The 15,511-nt window shown below is 48.3% G+C and overlaps 1 long non-coding RNA gene and 1 pseudogene across 2 annotated transcripts in view; both read left to right on the top strand.

Annotated features, from left to right (window-relative positions):
* The window catches only part of LOC148474919 (uncharacterized), a 70,531-nt pseudogene extending 55,524 nt beyond the window's left edge, over positions 1-15,007 (top strand). The window contains exon 7 of the transcript XR_015872816.1: positions 13,836-15,007. The product of XR_015872816.1 is annotated as an uncharacterized LOC148474919 (transcript). The remainder of the gene's footprint in view (positions 1-13,835) is intronic.
* LOC148474920 (uncharacterized) lies at positions 434-13,473 on the top strand. The gene is made up of 3 exons (XR_015872817.1): positions 434-575; positions 3,357-3,418; positions 13,125-13,473. It is a non-coding gene; the product is annotated as an uncharacterized LOC148474920 (long non-coding RNA).
* Positions 15,008-15,511: the final 504 nt, after the last annotated feature.

Below are 15,511 nucleotides of genomic sequence, written 5' to 3'. Positions count from 1 at the left end.
GCCTCACACACAGCCGGGCTCAGGGGCAGCTTCTCAGGTACAGGACGCAGCAGCAGACGGTACCGGGAACAGTGACAGCCGGAGTCACTATGGGGACAGATCCTCCTCCTCCTCCTCCTCAGCGTCTCTCTGTAGCCATGGTTACTGTCTCTGCGCATATTATCCTACTGACACGCCCATGCCCCAGCTGTCTCCTCCCACTAATACGCACATCAGCCAATCCTATGTCCAGGCTGAATGACGTCTCCTCCCACCCACTGACTCTTTTACATTAGCTTCAGCTAAGGTCTCATGACTGACATTGTAATGAGTGACACCCCTAGTAACCAATCAGACTGCACAATGCATATTTCAACACTAGAGAAACATTTTTGGCGGCCATCTTGTTATAGTCTCAGATCTACGACTATCATCTTTTTATTTGGATGTGACACTTTTGAAGCAGCGACTATTTTGAAGATACGGTAGTGGATAGATCCCCTTCAGTATTTGATCCCTAACGTCATTAGTTACAGTCCAACGTCATTCCCTACTACCTTTGAGATACTTACAGTACAGAACTGAACATCCCGGAGGTAACATGTTTACCTATGTAATATGTGGTTATTATATAGAGGAGAGGGGATGGGACCGTACACAGTGATATATGAGGGGGAATAACACAGCTCCCAGCACACACTGATATGTGGTATTATTATTATATAGGGGGGAGGGGACTGTACAGTGATATATGAGGGGGAATAACACAGCTCCCAGCACACACTGATATGTGGTATTATTATTATATAGGGGAGAGGGGACTGTACAGTGATATATGAGGGGGAATAACACAGCTCCCAGCACACACTGATATGTGGTATTATTATTATATAGGGGAGAGGGGACTGTACAGTGATATATGAGGGGGAATAACACAGCTCCCAGCACACACTGATATGTGGTATTATTATTATATAGGGGAGAGAGGACTGTACAGTGATATATGAGGGGGAATAACACAGCTCCCAGCACACACTGATATGTGGTATTATTATTATATAGGGGAGAGGGGAGTGTACAGTGATATATGAGGGGGAATAACACAGCTCCCAGCACACACTGATATGTGGTATTATTATTATATAGGGGAGAGGGGACTGTACAGTGATATATGAGGGGGAATAACACAGCTCCCAGCACACACTGATATGTGGTATTATTATTATATAGGGGAGAGGGGACCGTACAGTGATATATGAGGGGGAATAACACAGCTCCCAGCACACACTGATATGTGGTATTATTATTATATAGGGGAGAGGGGACTGTACAGTGATATATGAGGGGGAATAACACAGCTCCCAGCACACACTGATATGTGGTATTATTATATAGGGGGGAGGGGACCGTACAGTGATATATGAGGGGGAATAACACAGCTCCCAGCACACACTGATATGTGGTATTATTATTATATAGGGGAGAGGGGACTGTACAGTGATATATGAGGGGGAATAACACAGCTCCCAGCACACACATATGTTGAACATTTATTATATAGGAGAGAGGGGCCTGTACAGTGACAGGAGGTTACGGAGGTGGTTGGGTTGTTGGGTAACAGCATACTGTAGTGGTAAAACAGGAGATCTAGGCACCTTGGTGAGAAGTTCTATATTGAGTTAAGCACCTGTAAGTATACATTGCCAGTGTCTGAGCTGCTTATTGTGAATCCACAAACTGTAATAGTACCAGGCTAAGGAGCCTCTTGTTCTTAAACATATTTACGTATCTGCAGCATTTGAACAATCAAATCTAATAGCCTGCAACTTGCCGGCATCAGCAAGTCCGGCCAATGTTTTAAAGTGGCAATCATTTATTAAGCAAAACCAGGTTTTTTATGTCTTTAAAAGAATGCAGATTTAAACATCTGCCAAACTCGCCAGGATCTCTCCGTTGCCTGTAGACCGCAGGCTATAATATTTACCCCACAGTGTTAATTATTATACCACAATGTTTTTAGGGACTGACACACCATTAAAGTGACTGAGGGGATCTGTAAGCGGTAAGGGGCCTGATTTAAAGCAGCGACTAATATAGCTGAGTGATTATTAGCAACTACTGTACATGTGTTGCCCTAAGTGCTGTTGGAGACAGGATAAACGGTATCAGAAATGTGGTAGGAAAGTGATGCGAGGTGACTATGAAGTTGTTAGTAGTGCGCGCAAAAATTGTCCATTCTACGGGCGTATTATGGGAGTGTCAGGGGCGTGTAAGGACGCACAGCCACAGGCATAGGAGGCCATGGTCATACAGAGATCCCGCACCTGCCATAGGCTTGGTGTAATTTCTGATGGTGTAACCGATGGTGGCGTATAACGATGCACCAATCAGTACTAGAGCACGCACGGGCGCTGAAAGTGGGCGTCTCAGTCCTTGCACAATTGACCGCACAAATGTATACAATGGAAGTAGTAGTGTTCATTCCAACACCATGCACCTATCACAACCCATGCAGTTCCTCTCTCCAGCCTGGGGTGTCGCTCTCGGCTCTGGTGCTTCAAGCACACTCAGCTGATGCAACAAACTGCTGAGATACAGACCAGAGTGTGCTAGAAGCACCAGAGCAGAGATCAACACTCCAGGCAGGAAAGAGAAACTGCACGGGTTGTGCAGACGGGTGACCGCCAATGCACGCTGCTGTGCTCGCTGTTATGTCGGCTCAGAATCATGTTATTTGGGATCTTTATAGATTTCCCTCATGCGCAGTTGTCAGCGATTATCAGTTATCAGCACAAATATAAAGTCAGCAGAGGCTTAGAGATTCCGTACTGGTCCGTGCATCAGGAGCCATAACCCCCAGTCAGCCTGATACACACACAGTGACTGCTGTGCTCCATGTCATACAGCTGGTGCAGTTCCCATGGTGCTGTGGGGCTGGTGTTAGATTAGGATCCCCTGCAGGATTGGGTACCAGCATCTAGGAGAGCGGCCACTGACACTCCCCCAAGTGCTCAGGCTGCAGCAGGTAACCTGCGGTGAGTAGCTCCCGGACGTCTAGCTGCCTTGGCCGGGGGGGTTGGACAAAGGGCATTTGCCAGGCATCTATGTAGGATGACTAAATGAAGTCTCTGTTCCAACCCTCTGTTATCCCATAAGAGTCTTTGTTGCCTCCAGCTGGCCAGCACTTCCAGGCCAACATGGTAGTGCGGCTGTTTCTGACAGAGCCCTGCATCAAGGATATTATTAGTACTAACCATCAGCAAATAGTCATTAAGATTTGATTTACAGTTCCATTTAAAGTTGAATTTTTCTAAACCTGTGTGTAAAAGTGTATTGCAATAAATATACAATTTCCTGATCTAAAAACACTAATTTAGGTGGACATAAGGGTCTTTAGGAAACGTCACGATGGAGAATGACAGAGTCCTCACATTTCTGGGTAAGAGGAGGTTTAATCACAGTCCTGTCTGTGCATACCGCCATCACTGTGTGTATAATTACATTATTACATGTGCCCATCTAATATACACATCAGATATAGGTGCCATATTATACATGATGTCCTGTCTGTGTATATAGCCATCACTGTGTGTATAATTACATTATTACATGTGCCCATCTAATATACACATCAGATATAGGTGCCATATTATACATGATGTCCTGTCTGTGTATATAGCCATCACTGTGTGTATAATTACATTTTCTACTTCAGGGTCCATAGGGTATCCACAGGATACCTTGGGGTATAGGTGTGACGTCAGTCGCAGGGCACCAAAGAGTTAAGCTTTCAGCCTCCCAGGATGCACTAGGTCCCCCTCCTATACCCCGCCCCCGGGCCAAGGCACCTCAGTTTTAGTTTGGTGCCCGGCCGGAGTCGGGTGCACCTGTTGGAGTGGGGGCTAGAAGAGCCCCTGAAGCTTTTTCTTCATGCAGCTGTGGCTGCACATCTGGATGAACAGCATGGACAGTCAGTCCTGACGTCCATGCTGTCTTCCCTACACCCCGCCGGTACCAGAACGCCGGTACTGATCCGGGGATGCTGGTGGGCGTCTGGGGTCACAGCTAGCGGTGACCCCAGATGCTCCGGACCATGGCCGGATTCAAGGGGGACAGAGGTAAGCAGCGGGGTCCCGCGGTGGGTCCCCGCTGATCACATGGTCCTAAGTCCCCAGGCAGGGGGCTCCCTGGGGACTGGCTGCAGCGTGGAGCCAGGCGACCAACCTGCGCTTCCACTACCCCCTGGGACAGCGGACCGCAGCAGAGCGGTAGCGCTGCGGCGTCCCAGAGGTTAAATGCATGCCAGGGGAGCGCGCCTTCCCTGTCTCACAGCCGGCGCCTCCCCCGCTGCACACAGCCCTCTCTGCATGCTGCCGACTGGTCCTGTGGCAGCGCTCCTCCCCCAGGCCAGCCTCCTCTCTGCTCCTCGGCGGCCATCTTCTCCAGAACGCATGGTGAACGCTGCTGGAAGCGCTGGACGGAAGCATCGTGGTCTGGGTCCCCCTGCATACCTCTCCTCCGCTGTGGCTCAGGTCTGTGTATGCAGCGCTGTGTCCTACCAGGCCCTGTGTCTGTGTAGTTGAGTAATCAGCGCTGTTAGTGCAGGAATTGTTATTTCTCTGCATTGTATGTGACTGTGCTAGCGCTGCCTGTAACTTTTCTTCTCTAAACTGTCAGCTTTATTACTGTCCCTGTTCTGCTAAAGCCCTTGCGGTGCGGTGCTGCAGGGTGGTCTCTCGCCTATTTAATACTTAATTGGTGAGAGAGGTCACATACGTGGTGCCATCATGTCTGAAAGTGATTTTCCCCTCCGGCTACAGTGTACCACGTGCAAAGTACCGTTAGCGGAGGGGGAGGGTAGCGCGGAGGGCCTTTGCCGGCAGTGTTTGTCCATGGCGCGGCCTATTACGGTTACAGCACCGGTACAGGAGCCGCCCTGGGCTTGTTTCGCTCAGGCGTTAACAGCTTTAGTGGGCCAGTTAGCTCCGCAGCCCGCGTTTACTCCGATGGGTTTGTCCCAGCAGTCTGTGGTGTCGTCACCCATGCAGGGGTTCCCATGACAATTGGTGGTACCCCACAGTCTCCCTATTTCCCCGCTCCCGGGTTCTCAGGAGCCAGCGTGGGTTAACTCCCTGACGAGTTCTGTACAGCACTTGTCGGATGTGTTGCAAGGGGAGTCTGTGATGCGGCCTCATAAAAGGCCGGTGGCGTCTCTGTCCGCTCCTTATGAGGATGACGAAGGGACGTCTGATGATGGGGAGATTCTGGATCCTTACGATCAGGAACCTCTCCATACTAAGGACGCTGATGCTAAGTCCAAAGTATATATTCCTGGACTTATTCGGGCGGTCCGCACAGCCTTGGTGATTGAGGACGAAGTTCCCCCAGCGGCTAAATCTAAGTATGCCTTTTTCAAAGATGTGAAGGGCGATGCCACAGTCTTTCCTCTTTCGGGTCAGTTGGTGGACCATTTAGAGGAGGCGTGGAAACAACCTGGCAAAAGATACCAGCCGCAGAGACGCCTGGCGGTGGCTTATCCGTTCGCGGATAATTATTTTGCTAAGTGGGAATCCCCTCCACAGGTGGATTCTCACGTGACCCGTCTTGTCCGTAGTGCCACATTGCCGATGCCATCCATGTCCTCCCTTAAGGATGCTACGGACCGCAAGGTAGAAATCTGCCTGAAGTCCGCTTATTCCCTTGCAGGGGGGGCAGCACGGCCGGCTATGGCCATTTGCTGGGTTGCCAGAGCGATGGAGCGCTGGGCGGATTCATTAGAGGCTTCTTTTGAATCCGACTGTCCGGCCGAACAGGTGGAGTTGATTGGCAATCTCCGTGATTCGGCCACCTACATCAACGAGGCGGCTCTAGACATTAGTACTCTGGTGTCTAGAATTTCTTCAGCAGCGGTAGCTGCTCGTCGCACCTTGTGGCTGCGATCCTGGAAGGCGGACGCAGATTCCAAGAAAGGTCTGGAAGCGTTGCCGTTTACCGGAGAAGTTCTCTTCGGTCCGGATCTGGCTAAGATTGTGGCCACGCTGGCGGCAGCCAAATCTGCTTGTCTCCCGTCGGCCGCTGCTCCTTCTGGTTCGGGACCATCGTCATTTCGGTCATCTAGGGCCCAGGGCAGGCCCAAACCACAGTCGTTTCCTCGACAGGCTGGCCCTAAGAAATCGGTCAAGCCCCGGAAGCAGGCATGGAGTACCAGACGTCCGGCCCCCAAGCCAGATGACAAGCCTGCGGCCTGATGGTCCGGGCCTCCCTTTGGGGGATCCCAGGGTGGGAGGCCGCCTGCTACAGTTCGCCCAGTGTTGGTCGACCACTACGACAGACACTTGGGTTCTGGAGGTGGTTTCCCACGGATACGCCCTCTCCTTCCGGCACAGACCCCCGGCTCGCTTCTTCACCACGGGTCTCCCATCAGACCGGAACAAGGCTACGGAGCTGCGGAAGGTATTGCACACTATGCTCCAGGCTGGAGTTATAGTGCCTGTTCCATTCTCCCAGAGGGGCCAGGGTTTCTATTCAAATCTATTTTTGGTACAGAAACCCAATGGGTCATATCGTCCGATTCTCAACCTCAAAGCACTCAACAAGTCTTTGCGGGTCCCGAAGTTTCGGATGGAGACCCTACGGTCCATCATTCTGGCGCTGGAACCTGAGGACTACTTGGTGTCATTGGACATACAGGACGCTTACCTGCATGTCCCTATTCTTTTGTGCCATCAACAGTTCCTCAGGTTTGCAATCCGCAGCGACCACTTCCAGTTTCGGGCGTTACCTTTTGGCCTGGCAACAGCACCACGTGTTTTCACCAAGGTGATGGCAGTCATGGCGGCTTCTCTGCGGCTGCAGGGAGTCCGCATGTTACCGTATTTGGACGACCTGTTATTGGTGGCAGGATCTCCAGAGCTCCTGTTACGCCACTTGGACCTGACCATTGCACTGCTGCAACGGCACGGCTGGCTAATCAACTGGCAGAAGTCCACTCTAATCCCGTCTCGGAGGATTCTGCATCTTGGAGCCTTATTGGACTCGGGACAGCAAAGGATCTTCGTGACGGAGGACAAGATCTCTGCTTTACAGTCAAGGGTGCGCAGTTGCCTGCACAGCCGCCGGGTGTCCTTACACTCGGCGATGAGGTTACTGGGCTCCATGGTGTCGGTGTTCGACATGGTGGAATACGCCCAGTTTCACTCCAGACCTCTGCAGCACCTGATCCTGTCCAAGTGGAACGGGCTGACTCAGTCTCTGAAGTCCCAGACGATTGTGCTCACCCAGGAGGTTCGCCTGTCCCTTGCGTGGTGGTTACAGACGACCCACCTCAACAAGGGACGTCCGTTCTGGGTTCCAATTTGGGTCCTGTTGACAACGGACGCCAGTCTTCGGGGCTGGGGAGCAGTTTCGGGTCCACACTTGTTCCAGGGCAGGTGGACGCCGACAGAAGCGGAGCTTCCAATAAATATCTTGGAACTCCGTGCGGTCTTCAATGCTCTCCAGCAGGCACAGCGGTTTCTCCAGGGTCGCCCGGTGCAGGTCCAGTCGGACAACGCTACCACCGTGGCCTACATAAACAGGCAAGGAGGAACTCGCAGTCGGGCGGCTCTCGTAGAGGTCTCTCGGATCCTGGTTTGGGCGGAGCGCAATCTTCCGGCCATATCAGCGGTCTTCATCCTGGGAGTGCTAAATTGGGAGGCGGACTTTCTAAGTCGCCAGGACGTTCATCCGGGGGAATGGTCCCTGCACCCGGACGTTTTTCAACTACTGGTGGACAGGTGGGGTCTTCCAGAAATCGACCTCATGGCGTCCCGGCACAACAACAAGTTGCCGGTGCACGGGTCTCGCACAAGAGACGAAGGGGCGTCTCTGGTGGATGCTCTGTCCGTCCGGTGGACGTTCCGGTTCGCATACCTGTTCCCTCCGGTCTCCCTTCTTCCACGGGTAATCCGGAAATTCAAACAGGAAGGAGGGACGCTCCTGTTGATAGCTCCCGCGTGGCCCAGACGGCACTGGTTCTCAGACCTTCAGGGTCTGTCCGTGGACAGTCCTCTGCGGTTGCCGCTACGACCGGACCTTCTGTCTCAGGGTCCTTGCCTTCACCCGGACCTGACTCGGCTGTCTTTGACGGCGTGGCTGTTGAGACGGCCACGCTGAGGTCCCGGGGGTTTTCCAGCTCTGTGGTGCGTACCATGTTACGAGCTCGGAAACCGTCTTCCGCGAGGATATACCATCGCGTGTGGCATACGTTCTTCCAGTGGTGTCGACCGAGAGGTTATGCACCGCGGGAGTTTCGTCTGTCTCGGATTCTCGCCTTCCTGCAAGCGGGACTAGATCATGGGCTTCGCCTTGCTTCTTTGAAGGTACAGGTTTCGGCCCTATCTGTCTGGTTTCACCGTAGGATTGCTACAATCCCGGATGTGCGCACCTTTATGCAGGGTGTTCTCCGCATTCAGCCGCCCTTTGTTCCACCTGTGGCGCCTTGGGATTTGGCTGTGGTCCTGAGGGCTCTCCAAGGACCGCCGTTTGAACCTCTGGGCTCAGTGGATCTTAAATGGCTAACAGCTAAGACTGTTTTCCTTCTGGCCATTGCTTCGGCCAGACGTGTTTCTGAGTTAGGGGCTCTTTCTTGTAGACCCCCTTTCTTGGTTTTTTATGGGAACAGGGCAGTACTCCGCACTCGGCCCGAGTTTCTTCCCAAGGTTGTTTCCCAGTTTCATGTTAACGAGGAAATAGTTGTTCCGGCCTTTAACTCACCGGGTCTTTCCGTGGGTGAGGCCTCTTTGGATGTTGTGCGGGCCTTAAGGACTTATGTTGACCGCACTTCTTCGTTTAGGAAGTCGGACGCTTTGTTTGTCCTCTATGGCTTCCGTAAAAAGGGTTGGCCTGCTTCAAAGCAAACTTTGGCAGCCTGGATCCGTATGGCTATTTCTGAAGCTTATCTTCATGAAGGCCTACCGGTCCTTCCTTCTCGGAAGGCTCATTCCACTAGGTCTGTGGGTCCTTCGTGGGCAGCTCGACGTGGTGCCTCGGCAGTTCAGATCTGCAAGGCTGCTACGTGGTCTTCTGTCCATACCTTCGTGAGGTACTACAGGTTTGACACCTTCGCCTCTCAGGATGCTTCCTTCGGGCGGCGGATTCTCCTTTCTGCACAGGAGCGTCCCCACCCTTAAAGGATACTGCTTTGGGACATCCCCAAGGTATCCTGTGGATACCCTATGGACCCTGAAGTAGAAAATATGAGATATGGTAAGAACTTACCCTTGTTATCTCTATTTCTACGAAGTCCATAGGGTTCCACAGGACTCCCGCCCTGTCGCACCTGTGCTGCAGATGGGCTTTGCTCTGGTCACCGGTTTTCCGTCTCCCTCTGGTGAGAATGTGATTCTTGTATGTGTCCAGATCTTTGTTCTCTCTCTTCTTTCTCCTCCTCCGGCCTATGGCTTGGTAACTAACTGAGGTGCCTTGGCCCGGGGGCGGGGTATAGGAGGGGGACCTAGTGCATCCTGGGAGGCTGAAAGCTTAACTCTTTGGTGCCCTGCGACTGACGTCACACCTATACCCCAAGGTATCCTGTGGAACCCTATGGACTTCGTAGAAATAGAGATAACAAGGGTAAGTTCTTACCATATCTCATATTATTACATGTGCACATCTAATATACACATCAGATATAGGTGCCATATTATACATGATGTCCTGTCTGTTTATAAAGCCATCACTATGTGTATAATTACATTATTACATGTGCACATCTAATATACACATCACATATAGGTGTCATATTATACATGATGTCCTGTGTGTGTATATAGCCATCACTATGTGTATAATTACATTATTTCAATGCAAACTGCATCACATTTGTGGTTTATCTCAAAACCATTAACATCTTTTGGATATACTGCCCCCTTCTCCAGAGTAATAGAGTGGGAGCAAGCTTTGTATTGATAGTATTTTGTATTGGTACCCTCAGCATCGGGCGATCTCCCACACTATGTCCTGGCAGTCCCTCTGCTACCTCACTCCTTCTTTGTGATTCAGCTGCCCATCGGCTCAGTGTTTCATCACCACCACTAACTGCAGAGGTATCGGACACTCGGCGGCTCCGCAGCCTGTTTAGAGAAGACCCTGGAATCCCCCATCATTTGCAGCGATGAAGAAACAGCTTTTGGCTGCTTTCCTCCTGTTACATAGAAGCGCACATGGTTTCTGTATAAGAGCAAAGACCACGGAAGGGGGGTGGGGGTGTTGCTGAAGTGTTTATAGAGGAGTGGAAGGCCATAGAGTGCTGCTGGGGACAGTGCTTGGTATTCGGATTTTGTTTTTTTTTGTCTTTATATCATAGATATGGAGAGGCAGGAGGTATTATACTATTTATACTATTATGTAACAGGATTAGTAGTGAGAATAAAATAATATTTCTCTTATATCCTATCTGTGGGACATGGTCTACTCTGGGTATAGAGGCTGGGCACTTGGAGCAGGCACTTCTACTAGTTAACGTAATAAACTGATGCTTCCTCTGCTGAATGCACCTCCAGCAGGACCTCGGTTTTAGATTAAGTGCCTTTGAGAGTAGGGACGTTATGGCTGATGTGCGGCATTACTAACTGTTATGACTGTCGCTTTGCTTCATTTTCTTATTTTAGGACATTTTAGGGGAGTCCTGTCTTCGTCCAGGCATGAAGTTTCAGGTGCCTTGCAGATTCAGATCTCTTTACAGATGTGTCCTCATACACTATGGCTTCAGTTACGCCATACAGCCCCTCTCCGAGCGCTAAGTAGCAGGCGACTCGGCCGCTCCGAGTGTCTTTATAGTTGAACATACTGTATGCATCTTACTCTCATAAGTAAAACAATCGGGAGTGACAAAACTACTTTGCTGGCTATCACCAATCAATTTGATGTGCAACATTTGCACATCTGTGTACAGCCGAGTCGGAATCTGTATACAAAGTGCTTGCATCTTTTTCTCACACCAAGAACACCCAGAGTGATGAAACTTAGGCGTGCCATGCCCCCTCTTCCCATGAGGTCACGTGTCCTTTGTAACAGCTCAAATGTTGGGAGTAATGAACCTATCCATGTTTGTTTCTGGGGGCTGGGCCCACTTTCTCATATAGAATGTGATACTTCAGTTGATCTAGAGTCTAGAGGTTTTCTTGCTACCCTTCTTTCAAAAGACCTTTATCAAGTCCAGACTGCCACATAATCTAATGCTGGTGGGTTTCTCTTTGGAGGCTGACAGTTGGGTTGTATCTTTACCAATAGCCACCTTGATTTTGACACAGAAGAAGGTCTTTTTTGGGTCTACTGTGTGACCCCAAGAGCCAAAAGGCATTGCTTTCAAGAGTCCAGAATTCTGGTTCTGTAGTCTCAGGTGAAGTCTTTGTGGAGATGAGAATGTTGTCTATTCTCTTCTAGAAACTGTTGCTGGGGAGAGTAAGCAGGTTAGTTAGGATTCAATCAACCTGGGCCATGGCTTAGTGCAAATGCTAGAATGGTACATGAAGTTGAAGAGCCATTTGCTTCATGTTGAAGGTCGAGAAGTTTATCCTGGCAATCTCAGTAGTCCACGGGGTAGAAAATTGTGAGGCCGACTTCCTGAGTCAACAATGAGTTCATCTTGGGAATGGGCTCCAGGTACCACCAGACTGGCCCAGGAGAATGTGATATGTGGTTCTTCTAGCGATGTAGATCTTTCTGGGTGTTTTCCTCAGGAAGAAACCTTCAAGGGAAATGCCATTTGTTCACACCAATTTCAGTCACTTGGTTTTGATGGCATGACACTGGAAGCTAAGATCCTTAAGGCCAAGGGTCTTTCTAGTTTGGTTATCCAGGCTATGCTTAAGGTTCATAAGATGACCATGACTAAGATCTATCTTGGGGTGTGCAAATATAATTATCTGGTGTGTACACAGGGGAGTCTATGCTACAAAGGTGAGTCTTCTGTGTCTCCTTTTATTTTTGCATGTTGGCTTTGAACAGGGACTTCACCTGTCATCCATCCAGGGTTAGATCTGTGCCCTTTCAATTCTATTTCAGCTGAAGCTGGCCTCCATCTCGGAGATTCAGACCTTTATTCATGGGGTTGATCATATACAACCACCTTATATTATTTCTGCGCCTCCTTCGGACTTTAATTTAGTTTTGAAGGCTCTCCAGAAGGGCCCATTTGAGCCACAGTGGAGATACATTTACCTCAAATGTTTTGTTCCTACTTAAATTAGCCTGATGTAATTTCCTCTGTAATTTCCCTTACTGATTTCTCATCATTACAAGGTGGTCCTCCAAACTCGTCAACCATATCAGTCTAAATTGTGTCAAGTTTCCATTTACATCAGGGAAATAGTCCTGTCTGCTTTTCAACAGGAAACTGTATTCTATTTAAGGGAATCCCTCCATCTCCAGGTGTTGGTTTGAGATTTGATTTACATTGATTATGCTTTGAACAATTATAGAACAGATGGTTGTCTTGTTCTCTACTATTCTCATAAATAATGTTGACCAGTTGTGTCAATGTCAGATATGTCCATTGAGAGGCCGGTAGCGGCGAACATCTATGCTCACTCTACTCGTGCTTTATGGGTGGCGTAGCATGGGGCCATTATCAAAACAGCTGTGCAAGGCGTCAGCCTGGTCCTCTGGGCTCACATTGATGAAATTTTACCAGTTCAACCCCTTTTCATCAAGTGTAGCCAGATTTGGGTGTTGAGTGTTGCGTAAGCCATTGCTAGCATTCTCCCCTCCTTCATAGACTTGCTTTGTGAAATCCCAAAGTAAGCAGTGTCCCCCAGATATGATGTAAGAGAAATCAGGATTATTTTTGTACTTCCCATAAAATCTGTCCTCTCCCTTTATAGCTTGATAAGTTGTGTTCCCCTTGTTCCTGTCATTTTCAGTTTGCATTTGATGTTTTATCCATTAGAGCTTTGTTAATAAGAAAAAGGTCATTTTGGAGGTGGTAGGGGAATATAGTGGAGGGAGCATAAATTTAGTAAGTTAACTAGTTAGGTGCCTGTCCGAGGTGATCAGTCTGTATACCCAGAGTAAGCAGTGTTCTCCAGATGGATTGTAAGAAACCAATTTTAAGGTGAGTACATAAAAATCCTGATTTTATAACCAACATGTATTTTTCTCAACAGAATTACATGAAGATTCATCTGCTCATATCAAGGAAGAATCTATCCCTTCTGAAAAGGAAAATCTTCCACATCCTGACATTAAGGAGGAAACAGTCTCATGTGATGGAAGAGACCTCACGCCCACTGACATTTGTAAACTCAGATCACATACAGTCTACATCTACTCATACTAAGGAGGAATCAGTCTCATGTGATGGAGGAGACCTCATACACACTGACATGTATACACCCACATATCATACACAGTATACATCTACTCATACTAAGGAGGAATGAGTCTCATGTGATGGAGGAACCCTCACATACACTGACATTTGTACACCCACAGATCATACACAGTATACATCTACTCATACTAAGGAGGAATCAGTCTCATGTGATGGCGGAGACCTCACAGACACTAATAAACATATACCCACAGAACGTACACCATATACATCTCATACTGAGGAGGAACTTGGATCTTCTTTCAGTGGTGAATTATGTTTTGGTAACCGATTCAGTCATGTTGGACACCAGGGGAAAAGCATTCTAAACAGAAACAAATCTTGGTCCTGTCCTGAATCTGGAAAATGTCTCAGTAGTAAAACATCACTTAATAAGCACCAGAGAAGTCACACAAGACAGAAACCATATTCCTGCTCTGAATGTGGGAAACATTTTCTCAAGAAATCACATCTTTGTACACATCAGATTAATCACACGGAAGAGAATGCACATCCCTGCTCAGAGTGTGGGAAATGTTTTAGATGGAATCCAAGTCTAGTTAAACATCTGAGAAGTCACACAGGAGAGAGACCATATTGGTGCTCTGAGTGTGGGCAGTGCTTTAGAAACAATGAACATCTTGTTACACATCAGAGACATCACACAGGAGAGAAACCATTTCCATGCTCTGAGTGTGGAAAATCATTTTACACTGTCGCAAATCTTAAAAAACATCAGAAAATCCATATAGGAGAAAAATCATTTTCTTGCTCTGAATGTGGGAAATGTTTTGCACAGACCTCAGATCTTGTTACACATCAGAGAAGTCACACTGGTGAGAAACCATTTACATGTTCTGTGTGGGAAATGCTTTACACACAAATCAGGTCTAGTTACACATCAGAGATGTCACACAGGTGAGAAACCATATACCTGCTTCGAGTGTGGGATATGTTTTAGATGGTATTCAAGTCTTGTCAAACATCAGAAAAGTCACACAGGAAAGAGACAATTTTCCATATTCTGAGTGTGGGCAATGTTTTACCGGTCACGCATGTCTGAAAAAATCATTAGAGGGTCCATACTGAATAAAAACCATGATTTGACCCAAACTGGTCAGCCCAGGCCTGGAATTCCTCAAAGTCAGGACCCCCTACAAAATGGGTTGACCTGTCCAGAGGAACTATTCCCTGCAACCATGGTTGGTGGGTGCAGGGTTAATAGTGTAAAATTTAAAAATAATATTGTTCTTTACAGGTGAACCACAGGTCCCAGCACGCCTCCCCCAGAATGCAGACAATTGTTGATATTAAGGGCCTGCTGGCACCTGTAGTCCACTTGTAAAGAAAATATTAAATCGATAGACCATGGACACCGTATGTTATAATCCTTTTTAAAAATCATACCAACCCCTTAGATCAGGTCCTCTTGGGTCAGTGTAGTAGTCCACTGGTATTGGTAAAACAAAGAAAGCCCTTGCTCATACAGACAGTACTGTACATTTGGTACAGTACTTCATGAATGGCAGGTCACCCTCATAAGAATGGGGAATTGCTGATTGGCTGAGAGCAGCACTGCTCTGTAAGGTGCTTCTCCCAAACTCGCCTGCCACAGGCAGGTCTATTGTTTGGGTGTATTTGCCGTCAGGGTTTGCTCAGTTTACAAACCTACCTTTAGTAAATCTGCAGATTCCATTGTTGTCTGTGTTAAAAAATCGAAGTTTGGTTTGATGTTGTAAAGTCCGTCAGTTTTTTTTTTTTTTTTTATTCCCGTCTGTTTGGACTTTATTAAATCTGTAATTTTGGTCGGTTAGCAAAATCGATGGCAAATAGACTAAAAAACCCAAACCGACCTTTAGTAAATTTACCCCTAAGTAAAATGTGAAAGTGACATAGAACAAGTCGTACAAGAGAAAAAGTATAATATTGATCTGAATGTGGTGAATGGTTTTACATTATCTCAGAAGAGTATTGGAAAATCTATACAGGAGAGAAACTAAGAGACTGACTGTGAACATGGAAACTCTGGGGGTCATTCAGACCCGCTCGCGAGGGAAGTTTGCTCGCAAGCGGGTCGATGTTTGGCGAATGCGCACGATGGAGGGAGCTCCGTCGTACGCATGCGTGAGACCCGGAGAGCGACGAGAAATACGTCGCTCGGGGTCTCGCACCTAAGGGAAC

Source organism: Taudactylus pleione, unplaced genomic scaffold, assembly GCF_031769625.1.
Source record: "Taudactylus pleione unplaced genomic scaffold, aTauple2 ptg000800l, whole genome shotgun sequence".
Lineage (NCBI taxonomy): Eukaryota > Metazoa > Chordata > Amphibia > Anura > Myobatrachidae > Taudactylus > Taudactylus pleione.
Note: the sequence above shows the minus strand (reverse complement) of the source record. Positions and strands in the feature narration are given on the sequence as shown.